Source organism: Nothoprocta perdicaria, unplaced genomic scaffold (genome assembly GCF_003342845.1).
Source record: "Nothoprocta perdicaria isolate Ctin4 unplaced genomic scaffold, notPer1 scaffold_239, whole genome shotgun sequence".
NCBI classification, from domain to species: Eukaryota; Metazoa; Chordata; class Aves; order Tinamiformes; family Tinamidae; genus Nothoprocta; species Nothoprocta perdicaria.
The window spans coordinates 201184-224035 of NW_020455465.1; positions in this window are offsets into that span (position 1 = coordinate 201184).

Consider the following 22852-nt stretch of genomic DNA (forward strand, 5'->3'; position numbering starts at 1 on the left):
TACATAGTATATTTTTATATATATAATTACTGTAAATATATAATATATAATATATATACATATATATATACACACACACACACTCAAAAGTCACACTAAATTTTTCATATATGCAATATATTGCATCATGTCCTTACGGATCCAGCCAATGACACAATAGTGGTAACATACACAGTAATCCCACTTTAGTGCTTTTCAAATACAGAGCATATTCTTTATAAGGATATTAAAGAGTTAACGAAAGTTCAGTATTAAATAATCTGAATTTGTATTACTAGTCACTTTTTGGATAGTGAAAGCACAGAGGTCCCCTTTTTGGGAGATGATACTGATTTTTATCAAAATAGGGAAATCTTTAAWCCTACTGTCCACGTGAATTGTGATGCATAGTAGAATCGGTCCTAGCTTATCATGCATACTGCCCTAGAGACAAATACAATGATGGCTTGCTGTCACAAGTACTGTCGAAGCCAAAGTAAATAAGCATAGGAARAGAAGGCAGTAAACCAGACAGGAAACTTTTTTCTTTGTCTTTTTTTTTAATACCAATAAATAAAAATAATGGAGATTTTGGGCAGGATCCAAGCATTATCATGTTTAGTCATGCAAAGCATCAACTGCTTATGACAATGGCACTGCTGCCAGCAAAGCACAGTCTCTCCTTTGCACCATTATGCTGCTTTCTGATATAATCTTGCTAGGGCAAGAGCCTACTGCTCCATGCCTCTGATGAATAGCAAAGAGGGAATATTCACATGATTTCCATGATGCAAGGTACTTGACCTGTTTTCTTGAGCTTTCTTTAAACACTTGCTCCAGCATTACTGCCAAAGTATGATACATATATATATATCTAAAGGAAGGTTTTACAGAACAGCCCAGGCTGAGCATCTAAATGAAAAACAATGTTCAATAACAGTGAAGAAAAATAGTGGTGTATTATTCTCACATTTGGTGGAGATGTATGGAGGTGTGTAGCTCTTGGTATAACAGGCATACATCTATTTAAACAGTCTGCCTACATATAAGTAGGGAAATAGCTCCCCAGTGAAATATGTGTATATTGAAAGCTATCCTTTTTTTAAGATGTAAACTTGCTATGTAAAGGGGAAAATCTTGGTCTTAATACTTAAGTTGACTATTTATCTATGTTTTCCAGGAGTCTTAAAATTCCACTTGTTCTATAAGGAATTCAGTGTCCTCCAGGTTACGGCAGTCATAAAAATATGCAGTTACTCTACTGAAAATGTTGTACTCCCTTCCTGTAGGACAAGAGGAAGTTTGCAGTCTCTTGCACTTTAGTACATATTCTCAATGAGGTTATTATGCTGCCATTGGCTCTGTGACAGGCTAAACCTGGATGAGTGTTAAATAGTCTACTTTGTACTGTGTTATGGAGCTAGATTTCCGAAAGATAATTTGGTGGTATTTCACTTCCCTGCTGTCTGCAAAAGGTCTGTTCTTTCTTTAGAATCCCCTCAATATCTTACAGCCCTGCAAATGAAGTAGACTTATATTTATACACGTGTTCTCAATAGCAGAGTATACAGTGACCTACCCATATACAGACGAAGAAGCTGAGTAGGGTGACAGACAGACAGAACTATTGCAAATATGCTACAGTAGCTAAGGGAGTTACTGTGGGGTGTTTTTTTCCCCTTTCATCTTCTCACCTTGCAATCTGGATATTGTCAATGTAGGCTGACAATACACAAGTGACAGATGCAAATTGTCATGAAGTCTGTCGGGTGTCTGCTGAATACAGCTTGTTCTAGCCATCACTGAAGAGAGCAGTGGGACGTCTTCAAGACTTTTTACTCTTTCAAGTCCTTCAAGCCCTTTCACTCTTTAAAGTCAGGGATTCCTCTCACGTGAGGAGTCATTTAAGCAACACATTTAAGCAACATCCATAATGTTAAAAAAAAAGGACAATGAGGATAATGCACACCTGAGCAGCTCATAAATGCAAAATATAACAAGTGGAGATTTATGAATAGAACAGCTAGTTAAAAGGATTAAGAGGAAATGTTTCCATTTTTTATCCCTGTAAGATTGGTGTAGAGTGCAGATGATGCAGTACTAGTCTAGCCATATGTAGTATTTCTAGCTAATGCAGGAACCAAGCAATGTATCAGCACTTTTCTATCAGGTGTCAAGAGTATTTGGTTATTCCCTCACCTATTTGGGGTTATTGCCTATTGTAATTGCAGCCTTCCTCCTTTTTGTTATCCCTGCCAGTTTCCACTCAGCCAAATCAATGCTGACAGCTGGCCAGATGCTTCTTGTGCCAGTCAGCAGGACTTCAGTCTCTAAAGAGCATCTGGCTATAAGGACGTTTAGTAGCAAACTGTAGAACCAGTCTTTTCTAAAAATGCTTCCATAAACAACTGAAGAATAGATATTTGATTGTTTCACTAATAAACCTTTTCCTTTTTGAGGAGAGTGTGTGCATTTAACCTTATACACTAGGAATTTTGGTTATATTAGGGAACTTATGTCACCTAAAGGGACATTTGTTAATGGGGACTTATACGAAGCTTTATAAATAGATAGACTGTATATTTCTTATCTTTATTATATCCTGTGGAATCCACTGACTCAAGAGCTGCTTCTGGAATAAGCCAACAGCACAGAATGCGTTTGTCCCATTATTTGCTTAGTGAGGTCACAACTTTTATTTTAATCTACAAGTTCTTTGGGGGCATGGACTCTTTAGCTAATTAAATATTTTGGCTTTTATTACAATATAATTAACAAATAATAGTGTTTCTCTTTCTACTGTTCAAAATAGTCAGTATAATACAGCACTTTCCATAGTGGATAATACTGGTTTTATGCAGTTTTTTAACTAAATCTGTACTAGTTTTCCTACTACTTATTTTCACCTTGCTTAGAGAACATTAATTTTTAGAGAACGATTAAAAAAAAAACACTAGGAAAAAGGAGTTCTCTATTTTAAATACTGTCTTCATTTCTTCATAGAATCATAGAATGCTTAAGGTTGGAAGGGACCTCAGAGGTCATCTAGTCCAACCCCCCTGCACACACAGAGTCACCTAGAGCACAGGGCACAGGGCTGCATCCAAGCGGATTTTAAAGACCTCCAAAGAAGGAGACTCCACAACCTCTCTGGGCAGCCTRTTCCAGGGCTCTGTCACTCACTGTCAAGAAGTGTTTTCTTATGATGTTCCTGTGGAACTTTTGGTGCTTGTTTGTGGCCATTTCTTTTGGTCCTATTSCTKGCCACCACTGAAAAGAGGCCGACCCCCTCCTCCTCACTCCCTTCCTTGAGGTATTTATAGACACTGATTTGATTCCCCCCTCAACCTTCTCTTCTCCAGGCTGAACAGGCCCAGCTCCCTCAGCCTTTGCTCATAGGGCAGATGTTCCAGGCCCCTGATCATTCTCGTAGCCCTGCGCTGGACTCTCTCCAGCATCTCCACATCCCTCTTGTACTGGGGAGCCCAGAACTGGACACAGTGCTGCAGATGTGGCCTCACCAGGGCTGTGTATAAGGGGACGATCACCTCTCTTGGCCTGCTGGAGATGCTCTTCTTAATGCACCCCAGGATCCCGTTGGCCTTCTTGGCCACCAGGGCACACTGCTGCCTCATGGTCATCTTGTCATTCACCACGACACTCAGGTCCCTCTCTGCAGGGCTGCTCTCCAGCAGGTCCACCCCTAATCTGTACTGGTATCCAGGGTTATTCCTCCCCAAGTGCAGGACCCTGCACTTGCCCTTGTTGAACTTCATGAGATTTCTAACCACCCAGTCATCCAATCTGTCCAGGTCCCTCTGGATGGCAGCACAGCCCTCAGGGCTGTCAGCTACTCCTCCCAGTTTGTTATCATCAGCAAACTTGCTGAGGGAGCACTCCAGCCCTTCATCCAGTTCATTAATGAATAAGTTGAACAGGACCGGACCAAGAACTGACCCCTTGGGGGACACCGTTAACCACAGGTATCCAACTGGACTTCACACCACTGATTACCCCTCTCTGTGCCCTGCCACTGAGCCAATTCCTAATCCACCTCACCGTCCACATATCGATCCCACACTTCTGAACCCTGCTCAAGAGAATGTTGTCAAAAACCTTGCTGAAGTCCAGATAGATGACATCCCCTGCTCTGCCCTCATCTATCCAGCCAGTCACTCCATCGTAGAAGGCGATCAGGTTAGTCAGGCATGATTTCCCCTTGGTGAATCCATGCTGGCTACTCCTGAGCATGTTCTTCTCCTCACGTGTCTGGAGACAGCAGCCAGGATGAGCTGTTCCATCACTTTTCCATGAAGCTTCTGCTTCATGAAGTGTGCCTGCATTATTCTGACATGTAACAGATATAAAACTGGACAGGCTACCTGTTCTTTCATTTAATCTTTTTCTTTCCTCAACAAGAATGTTTGAGAGTTTAATCTATTCATACAAAGAGTAAAGAGCTTTTGAAGGGAACTAGAAATCTCATACTTGACAAATGCTACTTATGTAACCACAAGACTATAGGGTTTTCATATTCTCTTTGTATATATGGCTATATATGCTTTGCATGCCTCTCCTGCATATGTTGAAAGATATGTGTTCTTACAAAGTTAAAAAGCAGATAAAATCTGTGAAACACTATTAAGCCCTCAAAGAGACCTCCCACTGCCTGCTTGTCTCATCTGTTTTGTACTCAGTTTTGCTAACAGTACCACATAAAATGGCTTGTTCTGCTGTCATTTTCTGCCATTCTAACAAGTTGATATTATCCATATATATAAGCTTTAACAATCTGAACTCTGGCTGAATGCTGGTTGTAGCTGTTTCTTTATTTGATGAGCATATTTCTATGCAGGGGCAAAAAAGAAGAGAGAAAAGATAGAAGAGAGAAAGAGATGCCACTAAGTTAGAGTACTTCTAGTATGAATTAATTTGATCCTTATTCCATCTCTAGTGGTATTTACAAATGGCAGCTTCCTTGCATCTTCATGCTTTCTGTTTCTCCCTGTGTTTTGGGACTCTCTTGCTTTGTTTGTCTAGAAAAATCCTTGAAGTCCTTGTACTTAAGGAACTCCTATGCAGTTCAGGCATAAGACCTGTACTCCAGGTCAAAGTAAATGGGGACTAAAGAGGAATAAGCCAGGGAATTACAATTTTTGTTTCTTCAGAAAAACAAAAAACAAACAAACAAAAAAAAAAAAAGTTATTTTTGCAAGAACCCTATTTCCCATATTTTAATTGCTTATTTTTATTATGTTCCAAAGACATATGTCCACATTTTTTTTCCCTGTTGTCACAGGCCCTGAGCTCTGAGAATATGTTAAGTGAAAATTTTTCAGGCTTACATTATGGTTAAATTTTCCATCATCAAACAATAGATTACCTGTAATGAGATAAAAATGCTTGCTCTGTTTGTTTTCCCAATGAATGGAATTTGCAAGATTTAAATAAGTCTTGCATTGGCATCACTGCCAAAGTAAAAGCACAGGAGTAAAAGTCCCACTCACAGAACTTCATCTTTATTTCTCCATTTTCGTTTTCCAACTGAAAGACTGGAAATTTTACATCTGTTTACCAATGGCCACACACCATTTAACATCCTAACACCAGCCAAATGAATCTCTAAGTGTGATGTTGTTATGCACGTCAGAGCTGAGCAGTAGTTATTATTACCGTTAGTTTAAAGKCAGTGAAATTAATTCCTGGGGATAAATTCCAGTTGAGCACCAATTAGTGTATGGCTCTCTTCTTTGCCATTGCCAGTGAAATCTAGTGTGACTAGCAAACACTGGTTCAGAAGAGCTGTGTTTAAAGTCTTCTGCTTTCCAACACTGTGCCTTGTTCTTATTTTGCTGGGAAAGAGTAATTAATCTTTTCACCTTCCATCTCCTTTTCTGCTAAATGACACTGAGGTTTTGTGAAAATCATTTCATACAAAATATATATCCTCATTACTCTTTATCAGGACTTATTTTCCTTTCAAAATGTTGTTCAAAATGCATGTTCTTGTTTTTTTTTTTTTTTTATTATTTATTTATTTATTTATTTATTTATTTTTTATTTAATATACCCAAACTCTGTGTTGTGCTCTCCTTTTCCCAGGCAGGTAGACATATTCTCTTCTATTAAGGAATTAATCTAGGCATGTTTATCAGGTTAGCACCAAGACCCCCACCAGCCTTAATGAAAGAGCTGAAATTTGCTGCTGTAGAGACCCATGTGAGAAAGGTCTCCTGCGGTTTTGAAGTCACTCTGAGCCTGATGGCCATCTATGTGAATACATTGATGGGGAAATCAGCAGAGGGAAAAAGAGCATCATGGCTAGAAAGTGTGGATAGACTATCAGGAATGTTGTGTGGACAGGTGAGAAAGCAAGCAATGCCTGGGAAGGGAAGCCTTGAGAAACCTGAGGGACCCTGATAAGTGGCAGTTGAGTAGAAGGTCTGTCAGTTCTGTGGGGAAGAGTGACATTTGTTTCTACCTTGCTGAACTTTTTCTAGGCTCTTCTTACCACGTACACAAATCATAGCTCTTTCACAGAGCACTTTCAGGGAGGTGGCTGGGCTCCCTGCCTGTACTTCTTGTCCTTTGATTTCCCAGGGTATTATGCTTCTGATGAAGCATCACGCTATTTCACCTCCTGTGTTCGGCTGAACAGAACGACTGCAGCGGCAGATTTCACTGCCGCTATCATAGACTCTTTGTAGGATGGCAGCCAGGCCTGATAATTTTATTTTGACTATTGCCTATACTTTCTAGATGTGCAATCACCACCTCTGCTCCATGTAGCAGCTCTGTCAGCAATCAAGTAGAACACACTGAGCACTATTGCGTGCTGTAATGACCACTACTACTGCAGACTCTTAGCACCTGTGTATGACTTGCCCGTGCACTTCAAAAGTATGTATTTACTATACAGGTATATAAGTCATTACCCATTTTGTGTGAGAAAGATAAGGTGAAGTGTCTTATGCAAAGGCCTATGGCAATTTTATGACAACTCAAAGACTAAAGAACTCTGTTTTTACAATTTGCCCCATGCAAAATCTTTCCTAAGTAGCAGAAATTGAGGRATAAGCTACCAATACAATGTGTCTTAAGATGAGTTAGTGCAAAGTTTTATTTGTTCATGTTGATGCTCAGATCCTCAAAAGTGAAAATCACTTAGAAAGTTCAGTTTATTGCAACTCACATCCCAATTGAATGACCGGTGAAAATGTGGAAATGTTGAAAAGTGAACAATGTTTATTAATTTTGTTGTTTTAAAAGGCCAGTCCCAATCCTACTAAATAACGGTCGGTATACTGTGATTTTTATTTAGATATTCTTGTGTTATGTTACAATACATGAAAGAAATGACAAGGCAATAAAGATTTTTTATTATCCCCAAATATAGCATATAAAAGTAGCAGTGTTTAATTAGTSCCCAAAATATTTTTGACATGCATGATTTCATCCAGAAATCTTTTTTTGGTTATACTAATTTTGGTCTTAAATGGCTTTTATATTCAGTCCTTATGTTAGTTCATGAGCTTTATGCTATGTATACAGACATCAATAAACCCACGATATTGAATTTGATTCTTCCTGCTGATGAAAGAAATCTCATAGAAAATATTATGGATAACAAGGATGAAACAGCTGAATAGCAGAAGCCAAATRAAAATAAATCATTTAAAAATAAACTATTTTCAGTTGATTTTTGTGCTAAATCTACTTAGAAAAGTTAAACACATTGTTTATAAATCTGATTAATTGTAGTCCTACTTACAGCTGTATATATAATTTTGTATTACCCTAATATTCTCAGTTTGTTTTATCTCAAAATATAATTTAACTTTAGAATGGGTTGAGATCTGTTGTCAACAAAAAATTGAATCTAGCTATTGACTCTGCAGAAAGAAGATTATGATGCACTATTTCATGGAGTATTTTGAAAACAAAGCTTATCAGAAAATTAAACTATGTGACTCAAGTTCTTACCTCTGATACACTCAAGATAGTCCATTAAAATAAATGATGATTAACTGCCACAAATGAGAAGTTTTGGCTTTCTATGTCTCAGAAAAAGAAAATACTGGAGCACAGAGAGGATTGCCGATGTTCCTCACAATTTTTATTAATGATTCTTCTTTCTCTGTGTCTTGTGGGTTTATGTCCAACTGCCCTCTACTTTTATTTGTGATTTTCTCAAGATATGGCTTATGAGTAGTATATTCAAATCAACTGTAGCACTGAAAAACAAACAAGCAAGAGGAAATAAAATCAGCCCGGAGACTATCAATGCAATTGTATGGCCCTAAACCATATTGTCAATATTAAATGACTTGTTAAGTATCTTAGAGGATCTAGCACACCATGGGGATGCAAAACTGTTGTCTCTGTATAGTTAAGGAGCACCTTTATTAAGTGTTTCCATATGGCCAGTTTATGTTTAGCAATGGGATAGTTAAACCTGGAACATGTCTGACCAGGTACCTRCCTGGATCTGCCATCCATTTGGGACCGTCCCACCTGAGTCTACTTAAGCATGTACTTACTTACCTGGTGGAGCCGGAAGTTAAAGCTCCTCTTTGTGCAAAGCCTCCATGACAAGCTCATTGATTCAGGAAAATGAAACTTTTTCTGAATTCCAGAAGGATGCTCTAACCACTGGCAAGGTGGCCAAACCACAAAGAACTGGAAAGGTCTGGAGGCAAAAATGGTCAATAAGAGCATCAGCCACCCAATGTTTTCTTTGAAGCACCTAAGAATCAAGCTGTATTTRTTCTCATGAGACACATATGCAGGATGATAGCCTATTTCTTTTCTGCTACTCTTTTGAGAGTTGTGTAAAGAAAAATAGCTTAAACTAAAACTGAAGCAAAATCAAATATAAGAATGCTCTGAATTTTATGCTTCTAGTTTAACAAACATCTTTTCAGATATGTTTCTGCCAAAGACCTCTTTCATATAAATCAAGAAGTGAATTTTCAATTCATATTGAGATATGTTAGCTCTCAGATCCTTAGATTTATATTCATCTCATGGGAAAAAAGAAATATTTCATGAGTCTTGAGTAGTCTATCCAAAATAACTTAAAATCTTGCTGAAATTCTCACAAATGACTGAACAAGAATTATTTTCTTAGCTCTTTGGGGAATGATTCCTGATAATTTATATCTTAAAAAATTGCAGATGATTCATATACTTAAATGGTGACATTTGTTGAATATATTTTGAGCATGAATCATCTGTCCTAACTTAATATGCCATTTGATTAAAGTCATATGTTCCAAGACTGCAAAACAGGATTTTTATTGTTAGGAAAAGAAAACCTAGTAAATCACACATTTTTAATTTCCCATGCTATTTTTTTTAAAAAATACAGTCTGTTTTGAAGAATAAAATTTTACATATTTTAGGAGTTACTGACTTAAGCTTCTACAGTTAGAGTCTTAGAGCATTAGGGCATTTAGGGCATCTAATCCAAGTTTAATTGTCTCAGTAGACACTTTTCTCTGGATTGAGACGAAGAGCATTAAGGGCCTGGAATGTAACTTGCAGATACCTGAGTTAAATTTCTCAGTTGCAATTTAAATGCATTCCTCTGAAATTTATGGAAAACTTTCTCTTTATTCAGCCCAAAGGCAAAAACATAGTCTCAGACTGTTTTTGAGAGTGCAAAAGTGGGACCAGTAATATCCTTGCTGCATTTGATTTTTCTTTTCTGTTTCCCAGTCCTCATAATAGATTTGATCATCTTATTTTTCTACCTCAGCTGCTGTCCTAGGAAAGTTCATCTATATGCCTCTGAGAGGTCAATTTGGATATTAGTGCAGTACAGATAGCTTCCACAGCATAGTTTTCATAAAGCTAATGGGAGCTATACCATTCCAGAGTACTAGGGAGGAGAACAAACGTATAGGCTATGTACCTTCCTAAGTGGTAGGAGATGGAAAATTCTGGGAAACTAAAGAAGAAATAAAAGCATTCAGTCCTAAATATAGACCTGGTCTAAAGACTTATGATGCTGAAAGAATGTTTTAATATGAGTTTAAAGGTGCAGATATACAGGAAGAAAATTCTTTAGGATGGAACTTGCCTTCCATTTTCCTGTACAGAGAGAACTTATATTGGAGATAAAACGCCTGAAGTATAAATCTATCTTAGCTAAAAACATTGTATGAAGTTGTTCATTTTTAGTCCTCACTTATTCGTTGTATTTATTTTTCTAATTTTATTAAAAAATAATAAATATTACAAAAAAAAAAAAAGAATTTAGGAAATTGGCTCCGTTTCTTATGGCCGAAATGATGGAGGCACTCCTGCTGCCTTTGCATACTGAGTACTTTCAGTACACACTGAACTTCTTACCATTTCTGAAATAACCATGGTCTCTGAAATGAAAGAAATGAGTTTCTAAGCAATTGAAAATCTTTGTTCATGTTGAACCCCTACCTATATATAGCTAATTCAATTTAGAGTGAAAATTAGATAAAACCCAGTTTCCCTCTTTTCCCAAAAGTTAAATACACTGCAAGACCATAAGGGTAAATGGCAACACTTAATTCCAGAGCATGTTTTCTAGGTTCTCTGCTGTTGTCGTATTCACTGAGGGTAGATTTATGTCCATTTGGCAGAGTGACGGAGAGTATTTTTTTCCATATTTAATTTAACAAAATGTTCACCAAGGTTCACCAATCCACAGACATTTGGCAGTGTATATATATATTTTTTTTWATAAAAAACAAATAACCCAATTTATCCACTACTGTTTTTTTAGGGATCAGGGTCTGTTGACCCGCACTGGCAGGAGTGTACTTTTGGGATTTTATGAAAAGTCCAGCAATGGTTGTTGTGAGATTTAGAGGGTAGTTGTTATGTTTTATAGCATTAAATCCTCTTTGTATACAATTTTCCATTATCCTGTTTTCTAAAACTCAGCCAATGGCTATATAGCTAGCTACTACTATTGTTAGTAAAAGGAACAACATTTAGTACTGCATCATTCTAGGTTTATGTAGATGTGTCTCACTGCTGTCAGTGAAATTACATGAGTATAAATCTGGTTTATCACCAGCATGAATTATGCTCACATTTGTAATTTAGTTCTTCAGGGACAGTATTCATAACTGACGGTGCATCAGCTCCCTTTAATGGTAAGTCTCTGTGTATTTTTGCTCAACAGATTTTTGATCTAGTTAGCAATACTTAAGATTCACTGAACACTCTCTCAAGTTTTGTTCTGTTTGCTTGTTTTAAATTTTAATATTTAACATCACTTGAGTTATTTTTATAGTCTCATTATAGTGGGATATTAATTGTTTGTGCTGAGAAGTATATGAAAAGATTAATGGTTTGTGACTCAGTACCTGCTGAGGCTTCAAGCAAAATCATTTATGCATTCTGAACACACTTATATTTGAATTTACTCCCCAGCAAAAACTATTATCTAAGGTGAAAGCATTCATTGACTTATAATGGTAAAAATGCTATCTAGATTTTGAGGTAATATAATACGTATTATTGGTGTCGAGAATAAGATAAAGGTAGCAAAAAATCAAAACGTGCTGAGGCTAACTGTAGAGGTCAAGGTGAAAGAGACAGTCTTATACAAATATATCAGTGGCAAATGAACTACTGGGAACGAAGTAGATCTATTAAAAGGATAAAATAGTGCAGGCAATGAAACAAATGGTAATTTAAAAATAGCTGACATGCTATTTCTATTTGAAAATTTTCTTCAGAAATGAAGTAATATGAATAATTAGCAAGGAAAAGCTAGAAAGAAAACCCTGTAAAGGTAAGGTTGAACATGTGCAAATTAGCCAGCTGACATGCTGTGCTTCCTAAGACATTAATGTAACTGTTTAATAGATAGAAGAAATTTTCAAAGGTGTGAAGGACGAATGGTGTCCCACTCTGCAAGTCAGCGATAGTCAAGAGCCCAATCACTGCATATTTTGGAGTATTTGCTAAACAAATGCACTATTTCTGAGCAGTCATGGATAATGAGAAGCAGTAACAGAAAAAATATGCAAAGCTAAGTAAGTATATTTTCTCTCTCTTGCTCTTTTTTTTTTTAAAAAAAAGGAAAAGTGAATGTGTCAGGCAGAGTCCCACAGGTCTGACTTCTATCCTAGCATTACTAGAACAGATGATTACTAGAACAGATGCTCTAGGATGAGAATCACATACAAGATCCAAAGTAATAATGTCCTGGTCCACAAGCAGCATGAGCTTTTAAAGAATAATTTTGTTTGACAAACTAGATCTGCTGTGGGCATTTCTTACACCAGCTTTGCAGAGAAAGCATTTTTACTTTAAAAAGATTATATGGTCCAGAGGAGGCTGTCTGAAAACCAAGCAAAACCTAGTCACAAAAAAGGGAAGAAGCATGGGTTGAGGGGTCATTCTGCTGCATAAAATACTAGSAGCTTGATTTAATGTATCTTTTAATAAATTACTTTTAATGAGGAGGATATGTGTGACCAGGATCTTATCACTGATTGCAGTGCATGAGTGGGTGTCCACATTTTACTTTCAGGAGAGTATTCATCAGTCCCTCCTCTGACTTGTGGTAGCAGTATGCATACATTGCATTTATAGCAATGCTTTGGATGTGAATATACCAAGGGATACTACGGAGGATAGAAGAGGAATTGTCACACAAATCATCTCCTATCACACACAAAAGCCTCGTTCTAGATGGATCCAGAAACCACTGCAACYCTCAAGATACATTAATGATGTATTTTATGCTCATTCTCAGATTGTTCACAACCTCTCCACTGAAATGTTTGTCTTAGTAATCAGGGAGAAAATCACAGACCTCTGGGTCCAAATGATACTGCTGAGAACAAGAGTGTTCTCAGTAGTCTGTTCTGAAAAACAAGATCCCTCTCTATGGAAATCTGTCTTTCTGCAGTTCTCTGGAGCACATTCATCCACAAAGGGTCTCTGGAAATGTTTAAAATATGCAAAGAATTCCAAAGGAAGAAAGATTTAACTGTTCAATTTAGGAGAAGCAGATAAGACTTRACAGATCTGTGAGCTAAAAAGAAGGTAATCCTTAACTCACCCCTTTTCATGAGYGTAAAACAAAGAGCTATATATTTGCACAAACAGTGAAGATGACACCCAGTCTAAATGAGGAGGAGGCTCTTGGCAGTGGTATAACCACATCAGAGGGTATGGGCTGCATCTCATGCATTTCTGGGAATGCTGCTTTTTCTCAGGAAATCTGTATTGTATATGATGTACAAGGCAGATACCACTCCTGACACATCAGGCTTGAGGCATTGCACATGAGCTGCACAGATGTCCAGCATGTGCACAGTCGGCCCCATGCATTCTAGATGCAAAGTGCTGAAGACATTTGCTCAGCAATCTGTTATTCAGAACATGTTAAACATTTGGCAACTGATCAGAATTGAAGCTACTTCTCTGGCTAGGTCACTGCTGTTTGTAAATTCTGGAGAAATGTTCTGTGCTTTTAGTGGTTTTAAAGGAAGGTTTAAACCAAGCTACCTATCTTTCCTTTGGGTATAGCATGATGTTTTTAAGAACCTACAGAACACATCACTTCAAGTCATAAGGGCTCAAAATGATTCAAAAAAAATATAAACAGTAAACTCTGTCACCTGGACTCATTTAATTTTATTTTAATCCTATCTAGAACTCTGATATTATTAAATGTGTGTCTCCACAGGGAAATACAGGGGGATACTCAAAATTATACTATATAGATATATATTGTCACAGTGACTTAGGGACTAAATCAACTCTGTACTCCAAATGTGTTTTCCTTAGTAAAGTAATAGTAAAGTACTAGTAAAAAAGAGTGAATCTGGTAATGTATTAATAATAAGGCCATTCATAATTACACCACAGGAAATGGAATTTGAAAAAAAAAAAGAGCAAAATCCAGGTCTTTTGTTCTCTGTGTAATTCAGGAACAAGCAGAAAGTATTCCGTATGTGTTTCTGTTTTATGTTGCTCTTAAGTTCTTARTAATGGCCTCAGTTGGATATTGGACCCTGATCTACAACAGCCACTTCTATCACTGCAGAAGTTTAGGGGTTAATACAGTCTAAAATGAATGTTGTAAATCAGCTGAGTATGTGAATTTGTTCCTGATTTATTTATTTACAGTGAATAATGAGGATTAAAATGCCTAACTCTGTAATGGAACTCAAGTCCTTTTCAAAATCCCAAGAAGAAAAGCACCACTGTACCTTTTATCTATTGTGCTATAATCTTTTATTATATCTGAGCTGCACTTCACARTTCTTTATTAATTCTCTGTACAACTATTTACTATTCAGAATTACTTCAGGAGCCTTTCTGAATACAAGAATCTTCGCTCTAATAAAAAAAAAGATCAAAGATGTTTGTTGTTTGTGTAATGAACTATAAAGAAAGATGTTGAGGCAAATGACACATCAAATGTATTGGTAAAGAGCTTTAAATCATATATATATAAATCATTCAAAACAATCGTTTAAGCAATCCTAAGCAAACAATAAGGGTGAGTCCTAAGACAGGAAAGGAAAGAATAAAAGTATTATACCATACCATTTTCATTATTTCTGATTGTCTTCATTCGGAGTTCATTAACATTTTAGTGATAAACCTCTATTTCATTTTTTCTCCTTTATAAGTCTGAACAATAGTATTGATTTTGAAAACCAGTGATTAAAGGAATCACGAGTTTTTTCATAAGGTCCAGTTCTTCAGCTATTGCTGTAATTATAAGACTGAAGATTTGGCCAYAGTAATTTCATAAAGGTCAGAGTAATTTGCAGCCTAAGAGTACCTAGATTATATTAATACTGTAGTAGATATCTTCACTTACCATTCTTTGAAATCAACATCGCTGCAAAAGTGACTGGTCTTTTTTCCCTGTCTGATGTACGGTGTAGAATACTCACCAAGGGCAAATTAAAAGACTGACTTCAAAAAACTATAATAAAAGTAAAACTACTCACTGGAAAACCTGTCCCAAGGTAGATTTTGCCTCATTTAGCTTTAATTAAAAGTTGAGTATTTGTTTTAATACAATACATGATTCCCATCCTCTAACCTGGATACTTTGCCACTTTTATTTAACAGTTTGCAGTCATACAGGTATATTTTAAGAAACAAAAGTATTTGTTATTTTGAACATCTATTCTTGCTGAATCATCTACTTGATCATTTCTGGTTAGTTGCCCTCTTCTAACCACCTCCCTGGGATTTTCATGGCAGCACCAACACTTCTTTATTTTGTCCCTACAGACAGGCATCATTTAATCTCTGGATTCCTTGTATGTTTTGAGCCTAATTTGAAACCTGGGAAAGTTATTTATTGCATTTAAAGTCCTGCTTAGAGCTGTGCATAGCTTATAAACTGATTTTTTCTTTAATACCTATTGACAGTGGTGCTTCGGGTGTTTGACATTTGATAGGAAACAGTTAGCTCTTTACAGATGGGGAAGGAAGGTTTCACATAATAATATCCCATAGGACGGTTCTTAATTGCTRTCTCTACTTTTATGTCTTTACTGCATATATATAAATCCCTGTGCATAGATAAATCTATTAAAAGGTGACCTGCTCAGTTTTTAATTTAAGGAATAAAATTCTGCTGCCCCCCATTCTCCTCTCTTTATTATCTTCAGATGAGAGAAAATAATGCATCTGGGATTAGGAATATCATAATTACCTTTTAAATTACAATATTAAYGCCTGAAGAGATTGAGAATAGAACATGTCCTTATATAAGCTCAAGTGAATGACTACATAAATGCCTCATTCTAAGGCCAGCAAGGGGGAAAAAAAATTATGCTTTTTTCTCAACACAACAACATTTCCAATTTAAACCCTGAAGAAGAACCAGTAAATATGTGAGCTGCTAAATATACAGAATCTAAATCCTTTTTGAGATCTTGCTCAAAATTTCAGAAAGGTTGGTGGAAAAAATTACTCAGTGTTATCATTAAGTTTCTGATCTGGCCTTACAATATCTTTCTTTCCATCCTGTCCATGTTGCTCTATAATGTTTACATATTTACCATTTTACATATTTACCATTTCTTAGCATATAAAATTTGTAGAGAGATTTTGGAGCTTCTGCCATAAAACTATCCTTTTTATTTTATTTTTTTAACTGGAATGAAAAAGCAATTTTTCCTTTATTTATTATATCCTGGATTAGCGCATGTTGCATTTATTTCTGTACGGTCATACAGCTTCAGTGAAACTGTTAAGAATTGTCTCATTTGACACTTCATCTTGGTCCAGTCTTTTGGACTTCATCATACCAAAGTAATGTGGGCTTGAACTGTTTAAGATAATAAAAATTCAGAGCATAGGTTTGCCTTCTCATAGATTAACACCAAACATCTACTCTTTTCCTCAGACCCACTTATGCATCTGTGAAATTTTTGAGGCAGCTTCAAAAAATATGGTCTGAACTGCTTGGGACAATCAAATATTCTTAGATGTTGCATACCTTCAAAGGCCTGACTAAAGCCAGTGTCAAAAGCAACCCMAAATGTTTTTGCTAATACTGAACCAAGATTTCTCATATCCAAGACATTTATCAGTAGAAAATAGAAAAATATATTATTTAATCTCCCTTTATATTATAAATACTTTATTTTTGTCCCTTTGTTAGTGCTGCATTGAAGTCTTATTATGTGACACTTACTTATACAAACTTCATTTGGAAAACATGCAGGGACTAACTTCGTTCCCACCAGTAGGCAAATCCCTCTTATTTCTGTTTCCATCAACTTTGCATATTTAAGTATCTGTCTTTACAAAATGATCTTAAACATTTCTAGATTACTATGCTTTTGGAAGGAGGAGATAGAGAGGAAGGAGGAAGAAGAAATTAAAACTTACTCCCTTTAAAAAAATTACATTAGGTATAATAAATGTACAGTTAGGTATATAGAGTCTTCTATATATCATCTCATATAAACATACAGTATCACTAAGAAGTTCTAAATCAAGTAATAAAACAGAAATCCCTAAACACCTTGTCTAAATCCTTCCTTTTAATTCATATCTGCATGTTTTTTTTTTTCCATTTTTTAACGGTATGCTATATAAGACTCAATACTATCTCCAGCCAAGTAATAGGATTTCAAGAAACTGAAACTTTGACGGAATCTTCCAGTTTACTTGGCAGCTATATTATGTTAGTGGAAGTCCCTGTGACAGTGAGCTGCTGGGTGTGCATGTGCATGTTTTATGAGGGAGGAAAGGGAGGCAGCCAAGTAGCAGGATTCTGGCTTTGTTCCATGGTAAAGCAGGAGGTAATTCTGGTACTGTCCAATTGATTTGCTCAAGGTGTTTGCTGGAAATGGCTGCTGTCTTACCCATATATTGCATAGCGTGAACATTTACAGTATGTATATGTCAGAAAGATTATTCTGAGTTTTCACAGTACAGCATGAGTTCTTTCATAAAACAACTGCCCTCGGTCTCCAAAGCAGATGGTGCCATTTTATTCGAAGTTTAGTTTTGGACTGTCACTAATTTTTTTTTGTATTAGATAACAAATATTATTTCAAAACAGATGTTTGAAAAGGGGGAGGAGGAGAGGGAGATGCATGTCAAAATGTTATCAAACTAACGGTRTCTACTGTGTCTAAATTCTTTGTGCCAGTAAAGTTATCGGATAAATAAATCAGCAGTATTCCAGCCAAATTTGATCCACTCCTTGGATCCAAAACAACTGAGAGCACATTCAGTTAATCCTCTTTCTCTCCTTTTCCTTCTTAATGTAATTTAAAGAATTCATCCGAAAACCACCAGTAATGTGGTGGTCTGTTTTGAATGTCATGCAGATTAGAGAGAAGTTGGATACATATTTGTAAATTTCTATAGCAAAAAGTATGCAGCTGTAATGACTGTATCTTTCTTTCTAATGGAGACAATGATTGCTGAAAAGAAGTAAAATGAAATTTCAAAGGAACCACAATTTGGTTAAGAGTTTAGAAGAAATAGATTTAGAACAAAACATTAAAATGGCTTAATGTGTTTAGCTTCTCCAGATACAAATTAAAAGTGGATATAAAATAAATACATGAAGGTATTTGAAATGACTGAAAATATCATTGTACAACAATTTAAGCTGATCTAAAGTAATGCTGCTGCAGTTGCATCTTTTCTCCTATACTTGTCTGGGAGCTTCCAGCTCTTTCTTTTCACTAGCACTGACACTTTTCTGCCTGTAATACAGGTTATTTTAGAGAACTAAAATAACAGAAGGCTCAAGATAGCAACAGGACATACTCTGAAAGGCCAAAAGAGATATAGTTTTGGAAGGAAGAAATATAGACTTGGAAAATCTAAAGAAACAAATTATATTTCAGTATTAATTTCTGTACAACTAGGACTTAAGTACTGATACAGATTCTTCTCAAGAAGTCTCTTCATCTATGATACCTTAAACTTAAAAAATAAGGGAAAGGATCAGGATATGGAGAAAAGTCCTACACTAATTGCAGATAAAAATCATAACTTTCATCATTTTTGTTATGTTTCACTATTTGAAAATATATTTAAAAAAAAGAAAAAGAGTAGGCAGGAAGAAGAAGACAATATTTAGATAGATTTTCCCACATACTAGAAAAATGGTAGATGGAGAAAAGTGAAAAAAACTGTTCTGTTGTTCTGGCTCCTCCTTTTTAAAATTTGTTACTAACTTTTTTTTTTTTTTWRTAAAAAMAAAAAAAAAAAAAAAAAAAAAAGGATTTAAATAAAATACCAARGGAAAAAAAAAAGCTTGCAAGTCATTCTGCAATATATCCACTCTGGAACTGATAATTAATTTTTATTATTGTGATTATTTTCCTTGATATGGAGACCAGAATTTTAATTATTTAATTGAAATATTTCTCTGGTTCCAAATATTAATGTATTTTCATTCATGTGAACAGCTTGCACATTTTCCATAGTAATAGAAATATAATCCAGCAATGACTTTTTAAACTAGTAATAGAGCTGAAAGAAGTTATTCTCAGTGTATACGGATATAATGGATTGCCAATGAACACAATGAGCTTGGAATCTGGCCACTAAAATGCATCTGCAAAGCATTAATTTAGTTCCTAATGGGGGAACCTGCAAAATCCTGCCACGAGTAAGTCAGATGATTCCTGTGGGAATGAGAACAGCTGAGAAATGATAGATTATGCCATCCCGTAAAGGAAGGACTTACTTACACCTCTATTGGAAAGCTTTGAGAAAGCAAGAACAAAATTTTGTTTTTGTAGTGAACAAAATTTGAGCATTTCTTTAGTTGCAACTACATGTATAGATGAAGTAGACATTGGAAAATGTAAGACTTGACTTCTGGCGGCTCTTTTTTGGTCTCTGTTCCTTTGGCTGTTTAAGTACTTCCGAGGCCTTGCTGACTGCTCCTTGCTAKTGTGCAGCCTTCACCTCTAAGGGTCCCTTCAGGTGTCCCTTCAGCACGAGCCTGCAGGAAGACTCCTAGCAGGAGTTCTTCAGGACAGTGACATGCTCATATGATAGACTGCAATAGTGCTCATGCAAAACCCTCATTTCTCTTAAGACTCAGGAAATGGGAAGGGAAAAGGCCATTAGTTTAAGAGAAGTCATTTGTTTCACTTTCCTAGCAACTCCAGGGATGTTTGTTATATTCCAGATATCTGCCCTTTTGCCTATTGTTTGTATGATACTGACGTGTCTGTTTTTTGTTTTTAGCTCTTTCCTTTGGTCCCTAGGATTTATTATTTTATTTGCATTTCATCAGTGGCCTCAAAATATGACCCAAGAGGTGGAGCATATTATTCCATGTTGAGTAAATATTTTCTTTGATAGACTTCGGGCAGACCTATCTAGAGTCTATGTTTAACTTTGCACAGAGCTTCAGCTGCCCAAAAGTCATCAGTAGCAATGAAGAACAGCTACATATGATGACTGAAGGTTAAAATATATTTCATATGGTCAGTCATTGTGATTTTTGAATATACCACCTTACTGCTGCTGAGAAATTTGAATCATTAGTCATCAAGGTTGATTTAGTGGATAGTAAAAAAAAGTTCATAAGCAGCCCCATATTCATAGATTTGCCACATTATCATAGGTTAGAATTTGAGAGAGCTGACTAAGTTTTATTAACAATACATTACCTTGAGTTGCTATTAAATAGCTCTCTTRGGCATGACACCGCTAATGCCATATGTTTCCTTGTGCCCCTCTCCTTCTCCGAAGGCTGAATGAATTATCATGATTTGCTCTATGGAAACAATATTATTTTTTGAGGAAAGAAACATTTTAGTGAACTCTAGTCACCTGAACAGAGTGAGCAGAGAGAAATAACAGGCTGGACTTACCAAATGAATATTTACATACAGATTTACACAATACTTAAGCTTGATTTTCCTCTAAGGTAAATACTTCAGAGCATGGCAATTTGAAGAGATCTGTCATTTCATTTCATCCATGATTTATTATTTACCAAATATTTACAAAAGAAAAGGAAGGATTGAGTTTTAATTGGTCTATGAGACAAAGGATTAAGAAGTGTGAGGGAATTTTTATTTCATTTCTTCTGCTACAAGCTGTGAGACTTGAAGAGAAATGTAGCTTTAGCTTTCCCGTTTGAAAAAATTCTTAAGCCCTTACAAATGGAAAATGCTATGCATATAGAAGAAAAAGAACTCTTTTAAAAATAAGTTGATAAACAAATGCTAAAGACAAAAAGTAGATTAAAATTTTGAAAAAAAAAAATATTTACACATTTTTAGAAAGCTCCAGCATATCTACTTTCACTAGTTGGTAATAGCAATTGACCAAATGAAGAATACTTTTAAATAGACACTGGACAACCTAGAGACAGAGGTAAATTTACTACCTTAGAAATGGGAACTCACCAACCTCAAGATGAAGGACATTCATATCATAGTCTATTAAAACTTCTTTTAATGTGCAAAGCTGAGAATTTGAGCTAATAAATGAGAGATTTAATGCTCCATGACTTCAACTGATCAGCAGACAAATTGCAGCCTCCTTTGAGCTATTAAACTGGAAGGCTATGGAGAGTAAATTTTTCATTACAGTAAATAGTCCAAGGCTAAATTTAGGAAGAGGGAAGTCACCTCTTTTCAACCAGAGGATTTGGTTCAGCTCCACCCTTTTGCTTGCATGCCAGTAGTATAATGATAGACTACAGCAATAGATATGCCATTGGGCTTCAGCAGCTTCTGGGATTCCATGACTGTGTAAAAACAACCATTTGTTGTTAGGGCTTCAGATAACATAAGTTGAATATATCAGATGGTGAGTTCATTCTAAAAAATAAAGTGCAGAGGTGCTCCCCTCTCCTAGCTAACTATATAGTTTTATTTAAATCTTTTTAAAGTGGAGAATGTGATTATAGAACAACTTCATAACAGAAAAAATTTATATTGAATTCCAATAAAGCAGAATTTTTGAAATTTTCTTTAAAATAATGAAATTTTGAAGCCCATCACCAGTATGTGATATATTCAGGATGTACAGGACATATGGAAGAACAATATATATTCTTCCTTGATATGTATTTGCTTTCTTCTTCAATTAATTTTTGAAATGACTAGTTTCACAAGAATTGCTATTCTGTTTTATATGGCTAGCATTTATCTTGTAGGTTTTAGAGAACTGAATAGAGACACATTTCTCTAAATATTTGAGCAACCAAATATTTCTCTAAATATTTGGCAACCGTTTGGCCATTTACGTCAAAACATGAGTCTGTGTCTTAAATCATGCCACTACATTAGCTGAAGCATCCTCAATGTCTGAATAAACTTTTTTTCAGAATGAATGTGGTCTGGATGGGAGTAATTATTTTTTTCTCCTTGACAAAATGTAACTACATTCACTTATGTACAATTGAAGTTAAATCTAAAACTGACATACAGATTATATTTAAGTAAAAATACAATTGCTCTTCTACTAGAAGTGCTTTATATGCTAAGAATTATTGTACCAGTCCTGCAATATTTTCTCTCTCTTCTCATTCCTTTCCTAGTGCAGTTCAAGGTACTGTGTTTTGCTAATAAAACCTTTTGTTTGACTCCTAGGTATCTTAGAGACCTCTTCTGTCTCTTTGCTTTATATCAGCATTTGAGATCAGCTGGAACATTTAAACTGACAGTCTCTATATTTAATTTAAATGTCACGAGCTGCTGACACATTCTCCTAGATTTTGACATGTCGCTTCTTTTGTTTTTACATCAGAGGTTATTTTAGTCAGACTGCAGTGTCTGTATGAACACACTAGGTATGTTCAAATGCATTGTGTTGCCCAAGAAGATTGTGAATGGGCTGGGAGTACCCTTTATGTCATTTTCCTTTCTTAATGTTGATATGTATTGTTAGGAGATGAGTCTTCAACTAGTTCTGTGCCTGGAAATTTTTCTTCTGAAGTCAAGAAAAAAGCGCTTTTATTGGAAATTGTCCAGGAAGGCAAGAATAGTCTCCCTGATGTGTATACAGAAGAGTTTTTGAAATTTTTGCTGAATAAAAAAATAGTATTGAAAAGTATTTTGCATTTATAAAGGTGTAGAATTACTGGAAATATTGTCTTCAGTAGATACAGAATATGCCTCACAACAAAGAACCTGTCACTACTATTTTGATTAGGCTTCTTTATCTATAATACATTTTCTGTTCTCCCATGTACCTTAAGTTAGACATAGGCATATATGAAGTTCATCAGAGTGTGAAATGTTCCTGATACCCACTGAGCTATTTTAGCTGCACAATTCCATTTTCAGATAAAATGCAGGAAGCAGAAATCCTGCAAAGCCTCCTGAACATCCCCTAAATGTCTCTCACTGCTGTCTGCAGGGTGTCTGTTGGCTTTGGTTGCATAGCTCATATC